The sequence below is a fragment of the Salvelinus sp. IW2-2015 genome, linkage group LG26 (assembly GCF_002910315.2).
Source record: "Salvelinus sp. IW2-2015 linkage group LG26, ASM291031v2, whole genome shotgun sequence".
In the NCBI taxonomy this organism is placed as follows: domain Eukaryota; kingdom Metazoa; phylum Chordata; class Actinopteri; order Salmoniformes; family Salmonidae; genus Salvelinus; species Salvelinus sp. IW2-2015.
Window position 1 is genome coordinate 22,825,922 of NC_036866.1, and position 26,612 is coordinate 22,852,533.

The window sequence follows — 26,612 nt, forward strand, 5'->3', positions numbered from 1 at the left end:
GAGGTGTCCCTGAGAGGTGAAACCAATTAAGCTTCGCTCCCAGGGTACTGTTAATCATCATATTTTAACACTCCAAAAACGCCACACCAGAACGTCTGTATCTCATACATACAGTTAGATGTGTTCTGCAGTATCTTTCATCCTACAGACTCTTGTTTGGATTCAATGCAGAACTTCTGAAAATACAAAACAGAACTTTCCAAAGAGAAATACTGCAATTGCTTACTGATGATACATTTTTTCTGAAAGAAAGGACCAAATTACTATAAAAGGTGACATTTTATCTTGACGTTAAAACCACTTCATGTACCATAATGTATGACATGAGCATTGTTGGCCAATATTGATGAATTGAGCCTGGCTCTGGGGACTTCTGGGAACTAAGAGGTTGGAGCGTTCATCAGTAAAGATATTATCGAGGCAAATTACATCATTGGCATTGAGAGGTCATGGTGAATAGGCTGTCTGCTTCGCAGATGTCAAGTCAATAGCTGAGCTTTTGGGCTTGGACACTCTGTGTAATTTTGAGTCATTCGAAGTCAACAAAATAAAGAGAATAAATAGATAGGATTAGAACTGCCATTGCATTCTCACAGACCATACTTTCTCTCTCCTTTTTATAGAGGTAATCATATTTAATAAATTATTTATACATTTATTTCCTCCAGGGAAAAGCCCATATCTCATCAGAGGAAGCCACCATGCAATCTGGTCCCTGAATGCATTAGAAACTCCCTGGATATTTTACAAGCTCGCTAATGAACATTTGAGCCAGTTAACATTGCCTGGATCATATTTTTTCCACTAGTTGTTGTTGTTGTTGTGCACTGCGTGGCAGTGATGTCTTCATCAGCCTGTCAAAAAAAAGTGCCTGCAGCTGTGGTAGATCCCTCCCCAGAGCCTGTCACACTCCTTGTTTCCATGGTAGTCCTTCAGGCAGCACCACAGGCAGGCTGTGCGCAAGGACCCCTACAACCTGTTTYTTCAGCAGTCGCTTCTGTGATGTGTAGCTCCGAAGCGGGCGTCTAACTAGCAAGCGCAAGCGCAAACACATAGAACACTGATCCCTTCTGTCCTTCACAGGTGTACCACCCTGCCTTTCAGAGGATGCCAGCGAGGGCCTCATTTTAATACTCCACTACACCCCGCACCTCTTTTTAGTCATTGTTATATGTGTGACTTCATGATGGTTCTCTGACCTCCCATCATGGAGACACTGTATTACCACAGTGCAGCAGAGTAACAGAGGCACTACGCTTGGTTATACTTAAAGGTGTCAAATCTATTTGGTTCTAGTCATTTGTTCTAGTTGTACCATTTGAAAAACGGGCCAAAGAGATTAGCACTAATGCCCTGAGTCTGGGCTGCCATGAATTAAAACGCCAGAGGTCAGGGCCTATCCTAAGAGGACCTTGACACCAATAAAGTGGCAGGCTTTCCTGGAATCAACTCAGTAACGAGATCCAAATGAAGGCCAGATTGTGTTGCTACAGTCCCAGATTGTTCAGCCTCCATAAGCATGTGCCTGAGGAGACTGCATGGAGAGCTTTTAAAAAGACGTCCAGGGCTTTATTCAGGTGCCAGTTTGCATTGTAGGAGTCGGTTTATCCTCAAAGTCAACTAGAAAAAAGGCAATCAAACAGTTTTTATACTGTCAGTGTCACTCTTTATTCAAGAACCAGCTCTGATGACAGGGATACTAGAAAGTGCAAGAACAGGGACTGATATGGTCTCTAGGATTAGGGTTGAAAATATGACTATGTTAACAACAAAGAGAAACATGACTGTTAATGGTGGCTGTTTCCAAAAGTCACAGTTTGCTAATAATTTATACCGTGGTCCACTGTACTCTGTGGTGTAAAGACATTTCAAAAGCCATAATTCTTTGTAACATATCAAGAATAGATGGTAGCCTTTAAGATATTAAATGAAATCATTGGCCTTTAAAAGCATCTCTCCGGGAGCAGCCTGCATTAATAAATTCAACTGATACTGCTTTAATATTATTCAGAGTGCATTAAAATGAAGCGAACAGCTGGGTTCATGGCCGGTCTCTGGAGCATTGCCTGGGTCGTGAGTGGTGGTTGAATGCAAAGCATGTCTGATGCAGTGCGGCGGCCCTGTGCGCTGGATGCAGGGCCACAAGGTCTCTGTGTTACAGGTGCAGTCCTGACAGGCGCTGCTCTTGGATCAGGGGGTCCTGGGTACTGACATGGGCCTCAGGGCAGCGACCGTTCTGCCTATCTCGGAACAATGTCACACGTGAACAGAAACCAGGGCCTTGCAGCCAATCAGGACAGCCTTGCTGTTATTACTGTGCTACTGGTACTGAGAGAATAAAGTGTTGACAAAAACTATTTCAAAATACTGTCTGTACTTTAATTAAGCTAGCTAGGGCAATGTCATTCAGAGGCATTTGCACTGGTTTCAACCTTACTTTCTTATTCTTCAAAATACCTATCTGAAGACTCCCTGAAAAACAGTGGCAAATGTTACTGTGTTTATCCTGGTAAAATGAAAAAATAAAAAATGAAGCTAAACAACCTTGACAAAGAAGCTTTAACATATTTGTAGGAAAAACACAGGGCTGACTTTAAAAAAAAAGAAAAGCAACAGAACTGTAAAGCCTTTGTTAACTTCTTGTGTTACCTCGGTGCTCTGTACTTAGTGTGAGCGTCAGGCAACAATACACAGAATAATCTAACTGCATATTTCATTTTAATTAACAGTGATATAACACATTGTGACTCTAAGCCTCCTGAGGAAAGAGCACAATATTTGGTTTGATGAATCTGCTAAAGCCACCGATAGTCTCGCCCGTTGCTAACCCCAGGGGAATCCGTATCATTATAGATAAGGACAGATCTCCTTTTTGTCTCACTGAAAGAGAGGGAGGGAAAAACACATTTCCACAGTGGCTGGCACATGTGTGACTGCAAAAATGTTCAATATTAATAGCCTTTCATCAAGGACACAATTAGGACACCTCGATTTGACACATTCTATAGCATCAGAATGAATATGTATATGCAGTCCCTAGGAAGGAGACATAGCATAATTATAAAGTGAAATCACAGTGGACAAACCTAGTAAAATGAAGAAGCCCACAACATGACAATCAGGAGCTGATATATTTTGATCTGCTGTGAATTTAAAAGAACCAAGAGACTAAAAGTATATTATAAGCTCTATTCATAATTCACAGCCTAGGACAAGTTGTATATTTACACAAATTAGCATACATTTATACAGCTACACATTTGAAATATCAACAGCCACACAATCACACACTATACAAACATAACATGGCCATACTACTTTCATCTTATAGAGAAACCAACGGTATTGCAGGAACTACCTCTCGTATATCTTCAATCAATGTTTTTATTCAAAGCTACTTGTGTTTTTTCATTCCTCTCCTTCTTCCCCAGCACAATGCATATTGCATTTGGCCATGTATATTTTCAATAGGTGTCACGACTTTCGCCGGCTCCTCTTCTTGTTCGGGCGGCGTTCGGCGATCGATGTCACCGGCTTTCTAGCCATCGCCGCTCCATTTTTCATATATCCATTTGTCTTGTCTTGTTTTCATACACCTGGTTTTCATTTCCCCAATCAATCTACTTGTATTTAACCCTCTGTTTCCCATCATGTTTTGTGTGTAATTGTCTTCATGTCAAGTGATGTTCGTTAAGCGCTTTACTTAATTGTTCCGTTTTTTGAGCGTGTTTGTTTTGTTGTGCTCCCGGTTTGGAACTATAATAAAGTGCGCTTTATTTAATATTACTCTGCTCTCCTGCACCTGACTTCACCTTCATTCACATCTTGACAATAGGTTTATCCTCTTGCTTATTAATTTGATGCTTGAATTAAAGTGGGAAATCCTAATAAACATAGCTTTATAGATGATGTATCACTCTTCTAAATCTGATCAACAGTGGTCCTTTTAAGTTTCTGAAATGACTGCAGTTAGGCTACACATGACTGTGAAGGTTCTGTGGCAAAACCCTTTGTTGCTGAGTTTTAACTGTGAGTGAAGTAATGTTTAAGCCTGGACAGTGTGTGTTTGTTTGGCTGGGCAGTTGAGTGAAGAGAATAACCCCATGGAGTTCACCTCCAACACAGCAGCAGCCTTCTCCTCAGTAGTAGTGTCAGAGTGACACCAGACCAGTGTGCCAGGCAGCAGCAGATACCATCAGGCCCACTAACCAGGCCTGCTAATTACTGTCTCCTAACAGGTCCTCCAGTGCTGAGGCAATGTATGCTCTCATTTCAGATTAAAAAATAAATGCATATGGAAAAAAGGATCAATTACAGGAAGGGACAGAAAAAAATCCATCCTCTAGCAGAGTAATTAGACGTAGACTTTCATTGGAAGCGCTTGCTCTCTGATGAAGGTTTAAAGAGTCCAGTGGCAGAGACACTAAAACTGTGTTTTATTTACGACGCTGCCGTGTCACCCACCGGGGCCCAATTAGGCTGTGACTGATGCCTCTGAAAGCTCCTTGCTGCTCCTCTTTGACAGGAAATGAAAGCTCCAATTGCTCACGTCCTTCCACTGACCCGCAGGCTCCAGACTCTGGCTTCAACCTGTTTCACTGCATTCTAGGCTGATGGGGAGCAATGACTTCAACACGCCGCCACGAGAACAGCGTTTAGTTCCTCTGTGTCAACAGAGCAGCGCGTCGTGATGATGTGAACGTTTAAGGAATACAATTCTTCAAGGCAAGTTCATAAGACACAAATTGTCTTGTAGGCTTAACCTGGACTCAGGGGTAGATGTAACATATTAAATGTAAATACTATATTTACTATATGGAGTCTCCCTCCATATAGTATGATACAGTATGTTACGTTTCATATGGTATATTTTAGTTTGTGSATGTCCATCATCCATTTCATATATGTTATGAATTGCAATTCATACAATATGTTACGAATTTGCAGTAAGTATGATATGTTACGAATTCCAATTTCTTGTGCCTAAAGTTAGCTAGGTGGCAAATGTTAACTAGGCTAGGGGTTAAGGTTAGGATTAGGAGTTAGGGTTAGAGGTTAATGTTAGGGTTAGGGTTAGAGGTTAATGTTAGGGGAAAGGTTATCTAACATGCTAAGTAGTTGCAAAGTAGATAAAAAGTAGCAAGTAGTGGCAAAGTTGCAAATTAGCTAAAATGCTGAAGTCCATGATGTGATTAGGGGAACCACATGTCCCGGATTGTGCAGATCAGTCACGCATTTTAGCCCTTTGTCACATATTTTATCAACAAATTTTAAAACCACTAATTTGCAAAAAAAGTTGATTTGTCCCTTGTTTCAGTCAGACATTCCAACCTGTCTCTTTTGCAGTAAAGTTATGCTTTTGACAAGATATACAGTATATCATAAGGATGTGGTACTGATGATGTTAAACAYGTTTCTAATCGTTCTTGAGATCTGATATTCTGCTCAACGGAAGATGCGAGGTAGGCCAATGTCATATCATCAACCAATCACTTTTATCAAATCCTTTCGGTCAAAATTCCAGCTAAACTTGGAGAAGACAGCTAACTAAAGCGTGCGTCTGACAAAGAGCTAAAAAAGTAAGTAAATAGCTGTATTAGAGTGAAAATATATAAGGTGATTTTGTTAAACTTGTGAGGCTCTCCATGCTCATTAGTTGCTCATTCAACATATTTTCTGCTACTTTACTCAATGCAGTTTTCAATGTCTCCCTTCAATGTCTCCTTGAGACCAACCAGAAATGTTTCCATGGCCAAATATTCCCAAATGTTCATAAAACAGCCACACATTTTTTCTCTCATTTCTGCTTTACCAAATTTTGCATGGGGCAAAAGAGTAGGCTTCAATTAGCTAGTTCGGTGCAGCGGGCATTCTGTGCAGCAGGACGAGGATTTTTGCGACAATACCCAAATTGTCCTGCATTTGGGTATTGGAAATGTGGTCACCCTATATGTGATTCTAACACGCAACCTTTGGGTTGCTAGACGTGTGTGTTTTATATGCCCACCCATTCACCCTGACTAACTATCCTCCTTCGTTTTTGCCTTAAGTAAGCTTCTGTCTTATGTAACCATACCAAACGTAACATATACAAATTTGAGTGTCACAGTTTTACATTTACTATGCTACGTCTTTGAGGCTAGGCTGGTAGGCTATACATTTACTATCATGCATGGCTACCTCCTGTACTGTTTCTTAGATTGAGATGTTAAACAACATCTACTGTACAGTGCTGCAGCATAATGAATGAGCAGGTCTCTTACCTACATGAGGGAGCTGTGTGGCTGTTCCACAAGAAAAGGTCCTGATTGCCATGTTGGATTGCATTCTTATATCAGCTTCAGACAGTTTGTCAGAGTAATTTTCTTAATTAACTGTGATGTGCTCTGATTAAACTGATATTTACCAATTTACATCCTTTTAGGCCGTGTTGAGCTTTGAATTGCCTTTCATTGTAACGGCTTTCTTCTGTGGACGAAGGAGAGCACCAAAGCGCAGCGTGGTTAGTGTTCATCATGTTTAATAAAGACAATAAACGTGAACACTACAAAATACAAAACAACAAATGTGAAAAACCGAAACAGTTCTGTCTGGTGCAGACACACGAAGACAGAAGACAACCACCCACAAAACCCAACACAAAACAGGATACCTAAATATGGTTCCCAATCAGAGACAATGACTAACACCTGCCTCTGATTGAGAACCATCAGGCCAAACATAGAAACGGGAAAACTAGACACACAACATAGAATCACTCAGCTCACGTCCTGACCAACACTAAAACAAAGAAAACACAAAAGAACTATGGTCAGAACGTGGTCTGGGTGGGCATCTGTCCGCGGTGGCGGCACTGGCGCAGGACGTGGACCCCACTCCACCATAGTCTTTGTCCGCTTTAGTGTCCTCCTAGGAACGGCGACCCTCGCCGCCGACCTAGGATTGGCAACCCTACTAAATGGCCCCACTGGACTGAGGGGCAACTCCAGACCGAGGGGCAACTCCGGACCGAGGGGCAACTCTGGACCGAGGGGCAACTCTGGACCGAGGGGCAACTCCGGACCGAGGGGCAGCTCCGGACCCGAGGGGCAACGTCCGGACCGAGGGGCAACTCCGGACCGAGGGGCAACTCTTGGACCGAGGGGCGGCTCCTGACTGGCGGGCGGCTCCGGCGGCTCCTGACTGGTGGGCGGCTCTGGCGGCTCCTGACAGATGGGCAGCTCAGATGGCGCTGGGCAGACGGGCAGCTAAGATGGCGCTGGGCAGACGGGCAGCTCAGATGGCGCTGGGCAGACGGGCAGCTCAGATGGCGCTGGGCAGACGGGCAGCTCAGATGGCGCTGGGCAGATGGGCAGCTCAGACGGCAATGGGCAGACGGCGCAACTCAGACGGCGCTGGGCAGACGGGCAGCTCAGGTGGCGCTGGGCAGACGGCAGACTCTGGCCTGCTGAGGCGCACAGTAGGCCTGGTGCGTGGTGCCGGACTGGGGACACGCACCACTGGGCGAGTGCGGGGAGGAGGAACAGGGCGTACAGGGCTCTGGAGATGCACAGGAGGCTTGTTGCGTGGTGTTGGCACTGGTGGTACTGGGCTGGTGCGAGGGGCTGCCACAGGCGGACTGGTGCGTGGAGAAGGCACCTGATAGACCGGACCGTGGAGGCCTCTCCGCTTTCGCTGCCTCCAGCTCAGCTTTGGGCGGCGATATTCACCAACCTGAGTCCAAGGTCCCTTGCTGTCCAGAATTCCTCCCAGGTCCAGGAGTCCTCCGATCGCGTGCTGCTGCTGCTGCTGCCCGTTACCACGCTGCTTGGTCCTTTTTTGGTGGTGGTCTGTAACGGCTTTCTTCTGTGGACGAAGGAGAGGACCAAAGCGCAGAACGTGACATTCATAGACTCCAAGCATGTGTTTATAACCAGGAGATACAAACAGAGCGTAAAATTTATCTACTCATGTTTCTACACAACATTAAAAGAGTTGTGTGTTATTTTGCATGGACACATACATGTGGAAGATTGTTATATTCACCTTTTTTTGTCAACCATCTTCACAAAATAGTCTGTAATGTCAAAGTGGAAGACAAATTCTAACATTTGTAAAAAATAAAAAAAATAAAAAATGTAACTAATATATCGTGATTAGATAAGTCTCTAAGAGCTTTGCGCACCTGGATTGTACAATATTTGTACATTATTCTTTTAAAAATTCTTCAAGCTCTGTCAAGTTGGTTGTTGAACATCGCTAGTAAGCCATTTTCAAGTCTTTCCATAGATTTTCAAGCCGATTTAAGTCCAAAAACTGTAACTAGGCCACTCAGGAACATTCAATGTCATCTTGGTAAGCAACTCCAGTGCATATTTGGCCTTGTGTTTTAGGTTATTGTCCTGCTGAAAGGTGAATTTGTCTCCCAGCATCTGTTGGAAAGCACGTGGGTGATTGAAAGATGAACTGAGGTCATCTGAACTGAACCAGGGTTTCCTCTAGGATTTTGCCTGTGCTTAGCTCTATTCCGTTTCATATTATCATTAAGAAAACTTCCTTGTCCTGGCTGATGACAAGCATACCATAACATGATGCAGCCACCAACATGCATGAAAATATGAAGAGTGGTACTCAGTGATGTGTTGTGTTGGATTCGCCCCAAACATAACACTTTGTATTCAGAACATAAAGTACATTTCTTTGCCACAGTTTTTGCAGTTTTAGTTTAGTGCCTTATTGCAAACAGGATGAACGTTTTGGAATATTTTTATTCTGTACAGGCTTCCTTCTTTKCATTCTGTCAATTAGGTTACTTTTGTGTAGTAACTACAATGCTGTTTATCCATCCTAGTTTTTGCCTATCACAGCCATTCAACTCTGTAACTGTCTTGCTGTTGCTAGCTAATTTGTCCTGGGATATGAACATTGGGTTGGTATTTTACCTGAAATGCACACGGTCCTCTACTCTGACAATTAATCCACAGATAAAAGGGTAAAAGTTTGTTTCTAGTAATCTCTCCTCCTTCAGGCTTCTCCTTCTTTGGACTTTATATGGCGGTTGGCAACCAACTTTAAGGTGCATTACCACTACCAACTGGACTGGAATGTGGACCTCAGTTCATCTTTCAATCACCCACATGGGTATATGCTCCTAAAAACCAATAAGGGAGAGGCGGGACTTGCAGCGCGTCAAGTGTCACAAATAGAACCAAGTTATATTTTAGCGACTGGCTACGCAGACGCTCATTGACGTGCACGAGCAGTGTGGGTGAAATTATTGAATAATATGTATGTGTACATTTATTTTTATTTATTATGTTAGCCTCATGGTGAAATCCCTGAGTGGTTTTCTTCCTCTCCAGCAACTGAGTTGTAGTGGTTGGGTGTATTGATTCACCATCCAAAGTGTAATTAATAACTTCACCATGCTCAAACGGATATGTCGGCTTTTAATTTTTTGTTGTTGTTGCAGTCTACCAATTGGAAAACCTCCCTGGTTTTTGTGGTTGAATCTGTGATTGAAAATCACTGCTCGACTGAGGGACCTTACAGATAATTGTATGTGTGGTGTACAGAGATGAGGTAGTCATTCACAAATCACGTTTAATACTATTATTACGCACAGAGTGAGTCCATGCAACTTATTATGTGACTTGATAAGCACATTTATACTCCTGAACTTATTTAGTCTTGCCATAACTGTAAGGGCCGACGCCGGAGATGAGAAGCAAGTACGGGGAGTTGAACATTTAATGCGGAACACACGGGTATACAAAGACATACGAACATTAATGCAGAAGCAGAGAACAGAGCGGGGAACCAGACAGATATAGGGAAGGTAATGACAGAGGTGATTGAGTCCAGGTGAGTCCAATAATCGCTGATGCGCGTGACGGGGGGAAGGTAGGTGTGCGTAATGATGATGACAGGAGGACGCAATGCTGGGGAGCCTGGCGCCCTCGAGCGCCAGTGTCACGTTCTGACCTTAGTTCCTTTTTTATGTCTTTATTTTAGTTTGGTCAGGGCGTGAGTTGGGGTGGGCATTCTATGTTGTTTTTCTATGTTTTGGTCTGTACGTTATATTTCTATGTGTTTGGCCTAGTATGGTTCTCAATCAGTCGATCGTTGTCTCTGATTGAGAATCATACTTAGGTAGCCTGTTTTCCCACTATGGGTTGTGGGTAGTTATTTTCCATTTCAGTGTTTGCACCATACGGGACTGTGTCGGTTTTCATTTATTCTCTTGTTCTTTTTTTGTATTTTGTATTCATTCTCGATTAAAYGATATTATGGATACGTACCACACTGCATTTTGGTCCTCCTCTCCTTCCACCAACGAAAGCCGTTACAGCCAGGGGGGAAGTGCGGGAGCAGGCATGACAATAACGAAGGGGTTGAATACTTATTGACTCAAGACTTTTCAGCTTTAAATGTTTTATTAATTTGTAAAAATTTCCACTTTGACATTATGGGGTATTGTGTTTAGGCCAGTGACAAAACATATTCAATTTAAAAAAAATGTTTTACTCAGGCTGTAACACAACAAAATGTGGATAAAGTAAAGGGGTGTGAATACTTTCTGAAAGCACTGTAGACTAATTAATAACTTCACTACCAGTATTTCACACATGCCACTGTACACTATAACAATACATTATACGTTTATGTAATTCTTGAATTACCATACACAAAGTATATGTCATTTACTAGTTTCAATAGACATACAACCCCTAGAAAACCCCTGAATGCCTATGGATCTTTAAGCATGCAGCAGGAGAGAACCAATTAGCAACTATCTCTTTTATATTCCTCCCTATCTGCAGTAAGTGAGTGTGAGCGTGAGAGGGAGAGGTATGGGGGGAGGAGTTTGAGCAGCACAGACAGACAGAGAGAGAAAACAAAGCCATCATCTCCCAGTGCTTGCCCTCCTCTCCCCTCTCCTCTGTAGCTCCAATTACTGCCTCCTCTCCCTAGCATCAGTATGCAGCAGGGCTGCTTCTCTCCACCACTCGCCCCAGGCCATTGAATATGTTACCTCAGCTATGGGGCTAGGGGCTCAGGGGCACCGCACCCCCTAACCCCTTGGATAATTTGGGATTCCTGCTCCTGCCTTGGAGAGACGAAAACAAATATAACACCCAAATAAATAAAGAAATAATGCTGCCTCTCAAATATCCAGAGATCTACTGATTTATTGATTTGGTCATTCTTTTGTTTATTGTTCTTTGTAAATAATTACAGAGCTGCGACCAACCGGCCCTCCATCATCATCCAATGAGTGTGGGTAACTGGGGTATAGTACACAGCAAAAGTTATGTGAACCCAGTTTGTGTTTTGTTGAATTTTGTTGTGTGGACACCAATAATACATGTTGATATGGTAGCTATGGGGGAAATATGCATAATGCTTCATAATTCAATATAATTCAATATTCAACAATATTATATTTTCATATTTTCCGTAATGAACTATTTAATCAAAAAGGCCCAAGGGGGTGTGGTATATGGACAATATTCCATGGCTAAGGGCTGTTCTTAAGCATGACGCAACGGGGAGTGCCTGGATATAGCCCTTAGCCATGTTATATTGGCAATATACCACAAACCCCAGAGTTGCCTTATTGCTATTATAAACTGGTTACCAACATAATTAGAGCAGTGAAAATACATGTTTTGTCATACCTGTGGTATATGATCTGATATTGTAAACCACTGCTTTCGGCCAATCAACATTCAGGGCTTGAACCACCCAGTTTATAAATATCCTTATGGACTGATGAGGATGCATAGATACTAAACTGGTCCAATACTTTTGCACCAACCATTACTAGATAAGTATAATTATTATGTCCTGTTAAACCACAAGGGTGTACAATGTACTCGAGGCAAGCCTAAAAAGCTGTTCAAGCTGTTGGATTTGGAAAGCCATAGTCAATCAATTAACAATATACAGTAAAAATACGCTTAGCAAAAATTGTAATCTTTAATTTACAATCTGTGGATACTATGAGATCAGAAAGGTTCAGAATTCATGTAAAACATCACAGCACAGTTGAAAAATATGTGGGACATGGAAATCAAGAGAGGGTGGTCTGCGGAGATAGGTGAGATGGGCTAAGAGTATCTGAGGAGGTGATTAAAGCTCATGATCTGTAATAGTTAGGAACGAAAACACAAAATATCATGTATATCAGATACTGTATGTCTGAGTACCATTTAATGTATATCGAACTGTATTTCTGACATGTAATACAGTGTATAAAAGTACCATGTATTTAAAGTGTATATGTAACAAAATAGCTGTAAAAAAAAAAAAACGAAATGTAAAACAAAGTTACCTTTGTCCTTCATAAAGGACGGGTGGTGGGTGGGCCAATAATACAAACAATTATTATTATTTAAAAAATTCAGATTTCGGTTCCATCTCTGTGTCTTTGGGCTAGGTTTCAGGTATAGCTGTGAAGACCATACAGTTCTTATTAAAGAACTTAAGGTGAACCCGTCGTCCGGGTTAGGGGAGGGTTTGGCTGGCTGTGATGTCCTTCGTGCTCGAGCGAGTCCTTGTAGCGGCCAGGCGCATGTGGTGTTTCCTCCGACACATTGGTGCGGCTGACTTCCGGGTTAAGTGAGCAGTGTGTCAAGAATCAGTGCGGCTTGTCGGGGTCGTGTTTCGGAGGACGCATGACTCTCGACCTTCGCCTCTCCTGAGTCCGTACGGGAGTTGCAGCGATGTGAAAAGACTAACTACCAAATGGATATCACGAAATTGGGGAGAAAAAAGGGTTAAAAAGTGCCCCAAAAAATAAATAAATAATATAACAAAGGCATATTTGTCTTTCAATTCTGTGATAATAGTCCTGAAGCTACTGCATAACTACCTTGTCTAACTATGTAGTACAAAAATATATATAAATAGCATTCTAGTAAAGTGGATGGGGAATATAATAGTGTACAACAACAATGAAACCATCTTTTTTGTGACCTATATCCCATCGAAAATCTTGAATAACAAAGCTGTGTTCCAGTTCCACACTGTATTCTGTAAAAGTGTGTTATAGCACTGTCTCCGCCTTTCATCTCTGAGTTACTCCTACACTGTGATCCTCACACTGTCTTCTTTGTCCACAGCTGCTCATCCCACTCGCCGGTGAGAGCAGATGCAGGCTCACTTACTGGGTAACCTCACCACTGAATTGTTTTGAAGATGTGATAACAATAGTGGGGGATTCGATGAAATGGGATAGAAATGGTAGTGTGAAAAAGAGACCTTCCACTTCACTGTGCTGCTCGGGTTACCAACTGAGCAGGGGCTCCGAGAGCTCCCAGTCAGATACAGCTCACATTGCAACCAAACCATTTTATTCCTCCAATAGTGACATTAATGCCTCTTTAATATGCTTCTGTTTTCCCCCCAAAAAAACACTTTGAGTAATTGATTACTACATTACTTAATGTAGCGATGAATCAATTCTCCAAAATGTCAGTCCCTGCTATGGTAGCAGGGGTAAAGAAGCCATGTGAGACATTGAATGTGATGGAGCCATAGGGGGAATTAGGAGACGATTAGGAGACGCTGTTGTTACTCTTGGCTTCTCCCAGGATTTTGTCACTGGATGTATCTCCCTGTTAATAGTTGACAGTGGGCGGTCAGGGGATGTTAAATCAGCTGGCCAAGGGGTTTTATATTGTGATATCTTTAAATAATGTGTTCACAAATTAGAGGATGAGGTAATGTGAGGTGAGGTAATCCACTTACTATGATTAAATGGGACACTGCTTTTCCACCACAGTGCACTGGTCAAATTCTAGTTCAACATTCACCACAGCCATTGTTTTCTTCAACGTGATATAGCACATCTGATGCAGTACCTCCAAATGAGAAATACTGAACAAGATCTAGTGCAACTACTGAGTAGTATGTTAAATTGAAACTATCCTCTGCGTAGATATCCTATGGCAATGTTAGACTAACGACATTCCATTCAGTTAAGCAGCGGTGCGTATGACACAGCAGTAGAAGAGGCACCTGCTCCTCAAAGACCAGCTATAATCACTCTCATCTGCCCCCACTGACACACTAACCTGGTGTTACTTAGGAAAGGAGATCTGCCTCCGAGATCCTCAAACACTTTTTCATGGCCCAACGTATTACCTTCCTAATTCAGGCCAGATGTGACGTTCCTGGTCCGCCACCCTGTTTTTCCCTCTCTTCTCCATCTCATTCCCACCTGCTAGCTGACCCGGAGACCCAGCGCTCCAGACTTTCATTTGGTCTGCCTCTCCTGAAGTAAAGTTCTTTGGCTCACTGCAATCCTTCTTTCTCTGGCATGCCACTGCCTGGAGGGTCTGCTCTCCAGTGAAGTGCATGTAGAAAAGCACTGGCATCTTCCCTCTGTCACAGCCCCCATCTCCTTTGTTTCATCCATCAACGTCTTAATCCGAATCCCCATGTCCATGACCCTGAGTGACCAACCTCCCATGTAGATGGCTGAGAACCAGGGCTTCTAATATACACGCTACATACAGGCTCATACAGGAACCTTTCTTTACCAGCCACTCACAGCCATACTGAACCTTATGCAGACAACCTTCATGAATACTGTACTCATACTTAACCTTGGATAAACATAATGTAATCATATGTGTTTTAATGTATTGTAAGGATTGCTTTATCAATGCAAACTATTGCTGTTGCGCAATCTTGGACTGAATAGAACCCTTTTGTCTTGAGAACACATTGGATTTAAATGAAAAACCAAAGGAATGTCATTGTTGGATGATGAACACCGTTGGCTAGTGCTGACCGGCTGAAAGATCTGAGATTTAATTGGATTGGTTGGCCATCCCATCCCATGCTGACGGACATGTCCGTATCCCAGAAGCGCCCAGCGTCTGTCTCCTCTGAATAGACCCCAGTTAATAATCTGTCTACCCTAAACACTTTACTGTTAATTGTGTTTCTTTTTTTCTAGGGATAATTAAGACAGCGCCTTTGCGCTTCGCTTTGGAACGCAGATTCCACCAGGACTGAGGCAGGTGCCTCTTACTAAGAGACACTTACTGAGAAGAGCTGTCAATCAAACCTAAACAGCTCTCAATTTCCTTCAGCTCTCTGAAGCTCTATTCCCTTTAGTGAGTTCATTCCAAACACAATTTTAAAGAGTCAGGGATTAGGCAGGTAGCAAGCAGAGGGAATCAGAGGGAATCATTGCTCCCCAGCCTAGAGTCTAGTCTACCCTGCCTCACTCCATCCGTAGGCTACTGGGATGGTGGACAGCTTTCCCTCACAGATGATAAGTGCTCGTGCATAAGGGACTTGCAATCATATTATCATCATGAAACTTATCACAGTTATTATGGCTACAGACATATTTCATTAGGCATTTAGAGGTAACTGACTGGACTTTTACATAGGCTTTCAAAAACTTGCATGCTTTGTCTCTGCATCATTGTGAGGCCAATTTTTGTTTCATTCCCATTGCATACATTCCTTACATCCATCCCTGTTTGCCAGTCCTTTGTATAAATGATGGTCAAAGGGATGCATTTGATGCACGTCTTTCTGAAAAGAAATCTAAAGGCCTATATCTCTGTCTGTGTTCTCTCATATTCCTTATTCATGCAGAACGTTAGCAGGGAGAAAATGAAGCATGCTAATGGAACAATACAGAGTCTTTGAGGAACATAGAAGGAGACGCCTATTGTTAGTCTTATACCTGACCTGGAGGGCATTGTCAAGCAGCGCAGAAACAGGCCGACATAAAGAAGCGTATAGTAAAATAACACAATCAAAGACTATCCACAGTGCGTGGTAATGGTGCCCATTCTATGTGTTCAGACTGTGTCCTGATCTGGGAGACAGGCCACAGAGAGGCGCCAGCAGCTATTCACGCAGGAGTCGCCACAGCAGAGCGGGAAAGCAGGTCACAGAGTCACGGCTACTAAGAGCAGCCGTGCTATAGAGTACCACTGACAGGCTGGGCCAAGGCTGGGGCAGCAGCTGGGTGGGTGGCTGAGTGAGGAGCAGAATTTGCATGTATTTTGCCTGCTCTCAAAAATAGAGAGAGGATTAATACTACTTGTCTGGATGAGAGAAAAGATAATACATCGCTCTGAGGTAAAATGTATTAGCTATTGTACAGTTGGTTGAAGGAAGAATGGTGTTTATACTATAATACTATATTCAATCACACTTGGTGCTGCACTATTTTGTAGTCATTGAAGGTTAAAATATTATATTTTGAGCATTGCAACAACAAAAATGGATCAGTTAAGTTTCTAATCTTTATATTTGAAATATGTGCTGTCACGTTTTGTAAGTGTGTAAAATGCATTGAAAGACAGAGTGAATCTGAGCTTCTCCCAGCAGCCTCGCTGCTCGTCGCACACAGACAGGAAATGGACAGGCACTTTGGGGGAATTCAATTCACTTGTCGTCCACTGTGAAAAAGATTGAATCAATAAGACATTTGAGGTGATTTAATGGTGTTAACATACCCACAGCACGGCACAATGACTTAAGCAAAACCGGCTTCATGGATTATTGAGTTCAGTGTAAAATCAGTCACTTCTCTTAAGTCTCTCAGTCCATTTCACTGAGAGCAATAGATGGCATTAACTGTACATTTGAAGGTGATATTTTCTGTGAACAGTCTGGTGATGGATTCTGAAACAGATAACATTATAACCACTGCTATACAATTCACTGTCATTTTTCAGATGTGCTTTGAGAATTGTGAAAGTAGGGTAGCTAAAGGCTAGTTTTCATAATTCTCAGAATCCTGGCAAGGGAAATGTGTTGTGCCACTGCTCTACAAACACGAGCAAAAAGGCTTAAAGAACAAATTATACAGCTAATAATAATAATATTTCATTATACTTTTCACATGGACTATCCTCTAAATGAGTGGGTGTACAGCATGCTGTGGTATGTTAGTACAGTGATACTGTCTGTCTGTCTGTCTGTCTGTCTGTCTGTCTGTCTGTTGTCTGTCTTGTCTGTCTGTCTGTCTGTCTGTTCTGTCTGTCTGTCCTGTCTGTCCTGTCTGTCTGTCTGTCTGTCCTGTCTGTCTGTCTGTCTGTCCTGTCTGTCTGTCTGTCTGTCTGTCTGTCTGTCTGTCTGTCTGTCTGTCTGTCTGTCTGTCTGTCTGTCTGTCTGTCTGTCTGTCTATCACTGCTGTCTTAAACAGCTGAATAAAGTTTGAGAGTTGACCACTAAAGTCTTGCTACAGCTCACCGGCTGAGATGTGAGATGCATACAGTAGGTGGTGAGTCCAAGACTTCCTCACAACCACTGCATGAACCGTGGGAGGATCGGGGATCTGGAAACACACGTTTGCCTTTCTTCACTAACTACAATAACATCCTCTTCTTATAGCCTCATGCACATGTCCTCTCTCTGTGTGCATTATGACCCTGATGAGCTGACCACATCCTTGGAACACTTCACAAGATAAATAATTGAACTCTCAATAGCCCTTGATGGACAAAAATTGCTCCTCCAGCTGCCTCTTCTTCTCCTTTGTTCTCAGGAGGAGCAAACAACAAATGTGGCTTCACAAAACCTCAGACTAAGAAAACACATTTCACTCTCATATCATAGCAGATAAGGAGGTGAAGTTGCATTATCCCCTGTTCTGATGATTAGTGTTATTACAGGTGTATGTTGTACAAATAGTGATGAAGGAAGCATCAAAAGAAGTATGTGATCTTAAAAAGAATGTTTTATCTTACCAGCTGACTGATGAAACTGGCATCAGGTATCTGTCACTACCTAACCTCCTCAGTAATCTGAAAGTAGACAGACAGACAAAGGTTTGTGGTTATGAGGAGTATTGTGGTTTGAGCTGTAGGTGGCAGTGTGCTACCACAAAAACCAATAGCAGCATACTCAGCAGTGCTGAGGATCCAGCTCTAGGCAGAAGCAGGTCTGAGACTGCTCTCCGTATTTAATTAGACAGAAACCGATACTTACATGTTCATTTCTCAGCTGCCTCCCATCCAGTCTGATCGGGGAAAACGCTTTATGGTCCTATTGTAAGTTTAACTGCAACCACAAAAAAATAACCACACTTTCATTGCAAAAAGCCAAGAGTTAAGACCTTGTTTCACACCTCCTACGAGTAATCATTATAGCAGGTAGCTCTGTCAAAATCATAGTAGAGCTGTGAAAATCCTGAATTGAGAGTACTGAGGCAATTACATTGAACAAAGAAACCAGTTGGAAAAATGCCTCAGGTAAACCTTTGTCTTATGCCCATGTCTCAAAGCCATGAATCTGAAATAATATAGCACCATATCCAACTTTTAGTCACCTGCTGTTACAAATACTATATGGCTGTGAATGTCCTAAACAGAGGACAATGATGTGAAGAATAGATTGAATGATACTGAAGTTGGCTAGATCTTGGGTAACCCTTTTGCCCCAAGAAAGCCATACGGCTTAAGGCTGATGCAGGACTATGCAGGAGGTAGCAGTAGGATTGAGAAAAAAAGGCAATGGTTCCTCTATGACATGAAGCATGTGGGCTGAGAAATGCAGTGAGGAAGATGAGAGGAAGCAGGATCTGATGGTGTGAGAGAGAGGGGGAAATAGAGAGGAGTTGGACGTCAAACGGGGGTCTGAAGATTGGCTTACCACTAACCCATGTATCCTTATTAAAGGCATACTAAGGCGATTGCATGTAAAGCACTGTTAATGAACCCAGATGTTGGGCGTGTATATAGCAGTGCCTGCCTTTAGACAGGTGTTCCATACATACTGTAGTCCATTTGGCAGAGTGCCAGAGCGAGGGGCTAAGGCAGAGTTACTAACAGTAGGATAGGGCCTTTATTATGTTATGACGGAGGGAGGAGACCATCAGACAGGATAGAGATATGGGCTTTCCTTTCCAGATTAATTAAAGGAAGGATCAATTAACAGTGATGAAAACCACAGCGGCATACTGACTAGCTGATAGTCCAATCAAGCCTTGAAATGCAGAGCAGTTGGCATGTTTTATCTCTCCCAACTTAATTGCAATTTTCCAGAGAGAATGACGTGATCAAAATGACAGGGTGTAATTAGCATCATATGAATAAAGTATTTACACCGTCTTGCACCAAACAGTTGCATTTGTTCATCTGTGATTTCTGGATGAAGTGTGTCCAGCTCGTCTCCATATGCATAAAGGAGAAAATATTATTCAGTGCAAAAGGGGGCTCTTCATTTTGCAATTCAATCACCTTCTCCTCTCTCTCGATGCTCACCTTTATCATGGAGATGTGAACAGAGCTGTGCTATTAAGAAGATCAGCATTAGCTTTTGCTGAGTCGCAAAACGTCTTGGCCGAGGACAATTTGTCCCTCACTACCCAATCATGCCAGATGCATGTGGTTATACAATACGGAGAATACATTTGCATATTATGATTTTAGATTCATAGTCCTCACTATACTACGTGACAATAGATGCTAAGGAAATGATGACCTTGCAATGGTCAAAAAGAAGAAACAGATTAGAACTGGACTGGTTGTATGTGTGTGGGAGGAAAGATGAATAAACTGAGCAATATAAGCATTTAAAAAAATAACTGCCTCACATTCGATATGATTTACAATTAAATTGCACTCTGGTAATGATTATTTATTTTCTAAACCTAAAGAATAACAAATAGTAAAGATGGGCTTTGCAAACATAACCATGACCTTTGACCCCAGAAAACGGAGGTCTCGTTCTAGTTGCTCAGAGACCATGGCCCCCATTCTTTAGACCTGTGGTAAATCCACGGAAACGTTTGATCAACGTAGGCATTGTCTGACCCTGCTCTCCAAATGAGCATAATTATTGTACTTCACAGCCAAGCTTCACTGTACTGATAGAACTGGTAGGGTAATGCAGCATCCATGGATCCCTCTCACATTGGTGGTCTTCAGAATGTAGCTATTTGCTTGTTTTTAATAATTCATTTAGTTATTATAACAATATTAGCTAAGATTAAATACACACACATTGCTCATTACCTTGGGAACACAGCCCACCAAAAGCTCATTTCCTGTTGAAGAAGACTGAGTAACCCCCATTGACCTCCAGATATCCTCATTACCATGGCCCAACGTTGAAGAGGAAAGCAGGCTTATTGAGCTAGCTAGCTACCTCAGCCTCAGCTTCAGCTGGAGCTACAGCCATCACAGCCCACTGCTGATTCATGAGCCAAACAAACCTCCTCTTTTAATTATTATGTATTTATTTCCCCTAACAAATCACTTAAGCAACAAGGTTATGGGAAACATTTAGACATAAAAAATATATATCAAGTAGGAATCAGAGTAATGGTGCCTTCTGCTTAATAGGGAGAGTCTTTGACAGATGGAGGAAAACAAGTTTTGGTCAAAATCCTTTTTTTGTGCATTTGAACGGGATATTTTGAAGTTGGTTTCTTATTTGATGATTACTATCATCTGGCTTTCTCACAAACCGTTTCATGAATATTGCATACAGTAAATATTTTCAAAGAACCGTCAAAATGGTCTCATGACTTTGGAGTATGTGACTAATTTATCTAATCCCTTTCCTTCTTAAAAGATGTCCCAGTGGAATACTACCTACCTATCATTATAAAAGGATGGTTTCCTTTCCACACTGTACATATCCAGCCATTATGGCGGACTGGAAGGCCCTCTCTCCCCACCACAAAGATGCTGAGATATATCCATGTCAATAATGCCGTTGGACGGAGGAGCAGCCTAAGTGAGTCTGTCATAGCAATTATGGAGAACGGTGAGGACTATCAGGTCTTCCTTCAGCTCGCGCAGAGGCACACTAATCTATATACTGGACATAAAGAGTCTCCTGAGCACAGGAATATTGAAAATGCATACAGTACTTTATCTACCTAAGCGCTGGCTGAGGAAAACCAAATGCATTGTATGTCATGAAATAATGTATTACAAACACGTTATCAGTGTGACCTATGGTCAAATTGAGTTGCCATATTTGATAATCTAGTTGGTTTATGTCAGAACCTGAATAAAGGCTACCAGCTCAGTGGTTAATAAGGCAAATATATTGTTCTTGACAGGGAGAAGATGTGAAAGCTGCAGACCCATCAGCACTCTTATAAAGCAGCCAGACTTCTTTTCTTCTTTCATCCTCTGTTGACAGATGTCGCAGCAGAACAATGGTTTCTAAAAATATAACAAATAATCTTGAAGTGTATAAATAGCACTTCTGACTTATGAGTTATGACTGTGAGAGAAGAATTAGACTTGGTTGAAATCATTTGCATTCTAGTTTAAATAGGCAGAAAAATGTCTAACTCCATGTCACTGTCAATAATCTTTAGTAATGGACTTGACAGGTACAAAGATGATATTCCAAACACAGTCCATTATCTAGAGTTTGTGAGTTCCCTCACACAGACAGTTGGACTCTATGAAACAGGAGTCAGGCAGCAGTAATTGCAATGTGTTTTTGCATGGACTTCTCCGATGAAGCGGAGCCAGTTCACAGTCATTTGGTTCAAAATGGTAACATAATGCAATAATGTTTTGGAGGCAGTTGTTTTGATTGGGAAGGGATACCCACTAAAACCACAGTTACAAAGTGAGAACATAATATTAGTGTCCATCATTCGAGGTAGCTAACAGGGTCTCGGTTTCAGCTTTTCGGAAATCAAATTAGTCCACCAGACATCCAATTTGCGTTTTTGTTTAGTCAAATGTACTGCTGCTGCTGCTTCAAATGCTGTGGGGCAGAACAACCTGGACTCAGGGATAGACGTAACATAATAAACAAAAATCCGGGACACCAAAATTAGTATGATATGGTACGTTTGCTATGGTATGTACTGATTTGTGGATGTACATCATCCATTTCGTATGATACACTATATATACAAAAGGATGTGGACACCCCTTCAAATAAGTGGATTAGACTATTTCAACCACACCCGTTGCTGACAGGTGTATATAATAGAGCACACAGCCATGCAATCTCCATAGACAAACATTGGCAGTAGAATGGTCTTACTGAAGAGCACAGTGACTTTCAACGTGGCACAGTCATAGGATGCCACCTTTCCAACAAGTCAGTTTGTAAAATGTTTTCCCTGCTACTGCTGCCCCAGTCAAAGTCAAAGTGCTGTTATTGTGAAGTGGAAACGTCTAGGAGCAACAACGGCTCAGCCGTGAAGTGGTAGGCCACTCAAGCTCACAGAACGCCTGTCTTCGGTTGCAACACTCACTACCGAGTTCCAAACTTACTCTGGAAGCAACATCAGCACAATAAGTGTTCGTCGGGAGCTTCATGAAATGGGTTTCCATGGCCGAGCAGCCTCAAACAAACCTAAGATCAACATGCGCAATGCGAAGCAGCGGCTGGAGTGGTGTAAAGCTCGCCGCCATTGAACTCTGGAGCAGTGGAAATGCGTTCTCTGGAGTGATGAATCACGCTTCACCATCTGGCAGTCTGACGGATGAATCTGGGTTTGGCAGATGCCAGGAGAACACTACCTGCCCGGATGCATAGTGCTAACTGTACAGTTTGGTGGAGGAGGAATAATGGTATGGGGCTGTTTTTTATGGTTCGGGCTAGGCCCCTTAGTGCCAGTGAAGGGAAATCTACAGCAGACAATGACATTCTAGATTATTATTTGCTTCCAACTTTGTGGCAACAGTTTGGGGAAGGCCCTTTCTTGTTTCAGCATGACAATGCCCCCGTGCACAAAGCGAGATCCATACAGAAATGGTTTGTCGAGATCGGTGTGCAAGAACTTGACTGGCCTGCACAGAGCCCTGACCTCAACCCCATCGAACACCTTTGGGATGAATTGTAACGCCAACTGCGAGCCAGGCCTAATCGCTCAACATCAGTGCCCGACCTCACCAATGCTCTTGTGGCTAAATGGAAGCAAGTCCCCGCAGCAATGTTCCAACATCTAGTGGAAAGCCTTCCCAGAAGAGTGGAGGCTATTATAACCAAGTCCATGTTAATGCCCATGAATTTGGAATGAGATGTTCGACGAGCAGATGTCCACATACTTTTGGTCATGTAGTGTATGTTATGAATTACAATTCGTATGATATGTTACAAATTACAATTCGTATGTTATGAATTACAAATTGTTGAGGCTAACGTTAGCTAGGTGACTAGGTGGCTAACGCTAATGTTAGTTAGGTGGCTAACATTACCTAGGCTAGGGGTTAGGCTTAGGGGTTAAGGTTAGGGTTGAAGCTAGTCAGGATTATTAAGATTAGCATTAGCGGAAGGGTTAGCTAACATGCTAAGTAGTTGCAAAGTAGCTAAAAAAAGTACAAAGTAGTTGCAATGTTGCTAATTAGCTAAAATGCTAAAGTTGTCTGTAATGAGATTCTAAAATGCAACATTTGGGTTTCTAGACGTTCACGTTATACGTCCACCCATCCACCCCGACCAACCACCCTCCTTTTGTTTATGCTTTAAGTAAACTTCGGTCTTATGTAACCAAACCAAACGTAACATATCATACTAATTTGAGTGTCCCAGATTTTAGTTTGCTATGTCTATGAGACCAGGCTGGGCAAAAAGAGAGAGAAGCAATTCAATCCCATATCCATTCTCCAGAATATTACAAAGTGGTGATCAGTCAGTCATAAGGACCACATAAGGAGAGAGACTCTACAAGTCTGATATAAATAATATATTTTCATTCAATTTCCTCATTAAAAATCTTTGTTTAATGTCAATAAATCAGTAATAGTAGAGGGTGGTTTCCCAATGGTGAATGGGATTGTGAAGTCACTAAGGTGAGCACCTAGTTCCTCCACAGTTAAATCATATCAGATGGGCTATTGACAGCATCCTGTCTATGGCTGAGCCATTGGAGGGTTGGCTATTTGCACATTGACTGATTGACTGTTTCTTAATAGACACATAATTGATGACAAAGACCTTCCAATGGAGTGTCATTTGCCAGAGCATTTGTGATAATTCACAGCCTGTCTAATTTTCTGTTGGACACAATCCCAAAGTAAAGGCTATGATGAGAAATATGAGCGCCCGGCAAGTGTTGTATTGGCTAGAGGAAATAGATTTGTAGCTCCACAAAATATCTTGATTGTGATTGAATCCAAATAAAAAAAATTAAGTAACTACTCCTCACTAAATGCATGCCTGTATCTATCAAAGTTACTAACACAAACAAAAACACATTTACTGGTTTAGCAATTACGGAGGAGGTGGTTGGGTACCTATACATTCTATACGTGGAAAAGACAAACGTGGGGAGTGCAATATGCTGCATCTTGAACTTCAAACCCCAGTAGCATTATTCATGAGCAGTAATATTACAAGCTGTTTTTCTTCATTCCAGGCCTTGGACAATGTTGATGGATAGTCATTTTCACATGGCGGTTTGTTTGCCTTATTTATCTACTTTCCTGTCTGACATATTGCATATGCACCACATCATCTCCTCCATCAGAGAGAGAGAGAGAGAGAGAGAGAGAGAGAGAGAGAGAGAGAGAGAGAGAGAGAGCACTTGCAAGAGGCTGTAGTGATAATAGCAGAGACATTTAAAGAAGAAGGTGGAAAAAACACCCCCGTGATCCACAAGCATTTCATAAAGGCTCTTCTTTTCAAAGCTTCACTGTACTGATAGAACTAGTAGGCTAATGCAGAATCTACGGATCCCTCTCACATTGGTGGTCTTTAGAATGTAGCTATTTGCTTGTTTTCTTATAATTAATTCAGTTATTATAACAATATTAGCTAAGATTAAAACACACACACATTGCTCATTACCTTGGGAACACAGCCCACCAAAAGCTAATTTTCCTGTTGAGGAAGACTGAGTAACCCCGATTGACCTCTAGATATTCCCATTACCATGGCCTAACGTTGAAGAGGAGAGCAGACTTATTGAGCTAGCTACCTCAGCCTCAGCTGGAGCTGCAGCCATAACAGCCAACCACTGATTCATGAGCCAAAACATACCTCCTCTTTAATTATTAAGGAATTTATTTCCTAACAAATCATAGTAAATCAACAAGGTTATGGAAACATTTTAGACATTAAATGTATATCAAGTGGATTCAAAGTAATGGTGCCTTCTTGCTTAGTGGGAAGATTCTTTGACAGATGGAGGAAAACAAGTTTAGGTCAAAATCCTTTTTGATGCAGTTGAACAGGATATTTTGAAGTCAGTTCCTTTTTGGATGAGTACTATCATCTGGGGCTTGTCACCAACCTGTTTTTATAAACTTTGGATACAGTAAAGGTTTTCAAAGGAACGTCAAAATGGTCGCCTGACTTTGGAGTATGTGACTAATTTATCTAATCCCTTTCCTTCTTAAAAGCTGTCCCAGTGGAATACTATTCACCTGTCATTATACAAAGTTAGTTTCCTTTCCACACTGTACATATCCAGCCATTATGTGGTGGACTGTCTGTAAGGCTCTCTCTCCCCACCACAAAGATGCTGAGATATATCCATGTCGATAATGCAGCTGGATGGAAGAGCAGCCTAAGTGAGTCTGTCATAGTAATTATGGAGGACGGTCAGGTCTTCAGCTAGCTCTGAGGTACACTGATCTATATACTGGATGTAAAGAGTCTCCTGAGCACTGGAATATTGAAAATACATACAGTACTTTATCTACCTAAAAGCACTGGCTGAGTGGCTGAGGAAAACCACGCATTGTATGCATGAAATAATGTATTACAAACACACTATCAGTGTGCCCAATGGTCAAATGTAGTTTCCATATTAGATCATCTAGTTGGTTTATGTCAGAGCTGGAATAAAGGTTACCAGCTCAGTGTTAATAAGGCAGATGTATTTTACGGATTGTCATTCATTCGAGGCTATGTTAGCTGACAATCCAGTGAGTTCTTGACAGGGAGAAGATGTGAAAGCTGCAGCCAATATCCATCAGCACTCTTATGAAGCATCCAGACTTCTTTTTTTTCTAATTTCCGTGCCTCTGTTGACAGATTTTGCAGCAGAATAATGCTTACAAAAATACAGCACATATTATAGTGAAATGCATATAGCACCTGTCACTTATGACTTATGACTGTGAGGGAAGAATTAGACTTGTTGAAATCCTTTGATTTCTAGTTTAAATGGTATAAAAATGTCTAACTATGTCACTGTTAATAATCTTTAGTAATGGACTTGACAGGTAGGGAGATGAATATTCCAACACAGTCCATTATCTAGAGTTGGTGAGGTTAGCTGACACAGACAGTTGGACAATGAAACAGGAGTCAGGCAGCAGTAATTGTAATGTGTTTGTGCATGGACTTCTCCGATGAAGCGGAGCCAGTTCACAGTCATTTTGTTCAAAATGGTAACATAATGCAATAATGTTTTGGAGGCAGTTGTTTTGATTGGGAAGGGATACCCACTAAAACCACAGTTACAAAGTGAGAACATAATATTAGTGTCCATCATTCGAGGTAGCTAACAGGGTCTCAGTTTCAGCTTTTCGGAAATCAAATTAGTCCACCAGACATCCAATTTGCGTTTTTTGTTTAGTCAAATGTACTGCTGCTGCTTTGTCTGCTGTAGGGCAGAGAGAGGAGAGAGAGAGAGAGAGAGAGAGAGAGAGAGAGAGAGAGAGAGAGAGAGAGAGAGAGAGAGAGAGAGAGAGAGAGAGAGAGAGAGAGAGATG

At 42.0% G+C, this 26,612-nt stretch overlaps 1 protein-coding gene and 1 long non-coding RNA gene across 2 annotated transcripts in view; one reads left to right on the forward strand and one right to left on the reverse strand.

Annotated features, from left to right (window-relative positions):
* mctp2a (multiple C2 domains, transmembrane 2a) overlaps nucleotides 1-26,612 on the forward strand; it is a 919,923-nt gene that overhangs the window by 360,405 nt on the left and 532,906 nt on the right. The window lies entirely within an intron of this gene.
* Nucleotides 17,413-26,612, reverse strand: part of LOC111952377 (uncharacterized) — a 12,421-nt gene continuing 3,221 nt past the window's right edge. The window contains exons 2-3 of the long non-coding RNA XR_002875720.2: nucleotides 17,953-18,024; nucleotides 17,413-17,768 (exon numbers count right to left, since the gene is read on the reverse strand). This is a non-coding gene — a long non-coding RNA (uncharacterized lncRNA). The remainder of the gene's footprint in view (nucleotides 17,769-17,952; nucleotides 18,025-26,612) is intronic.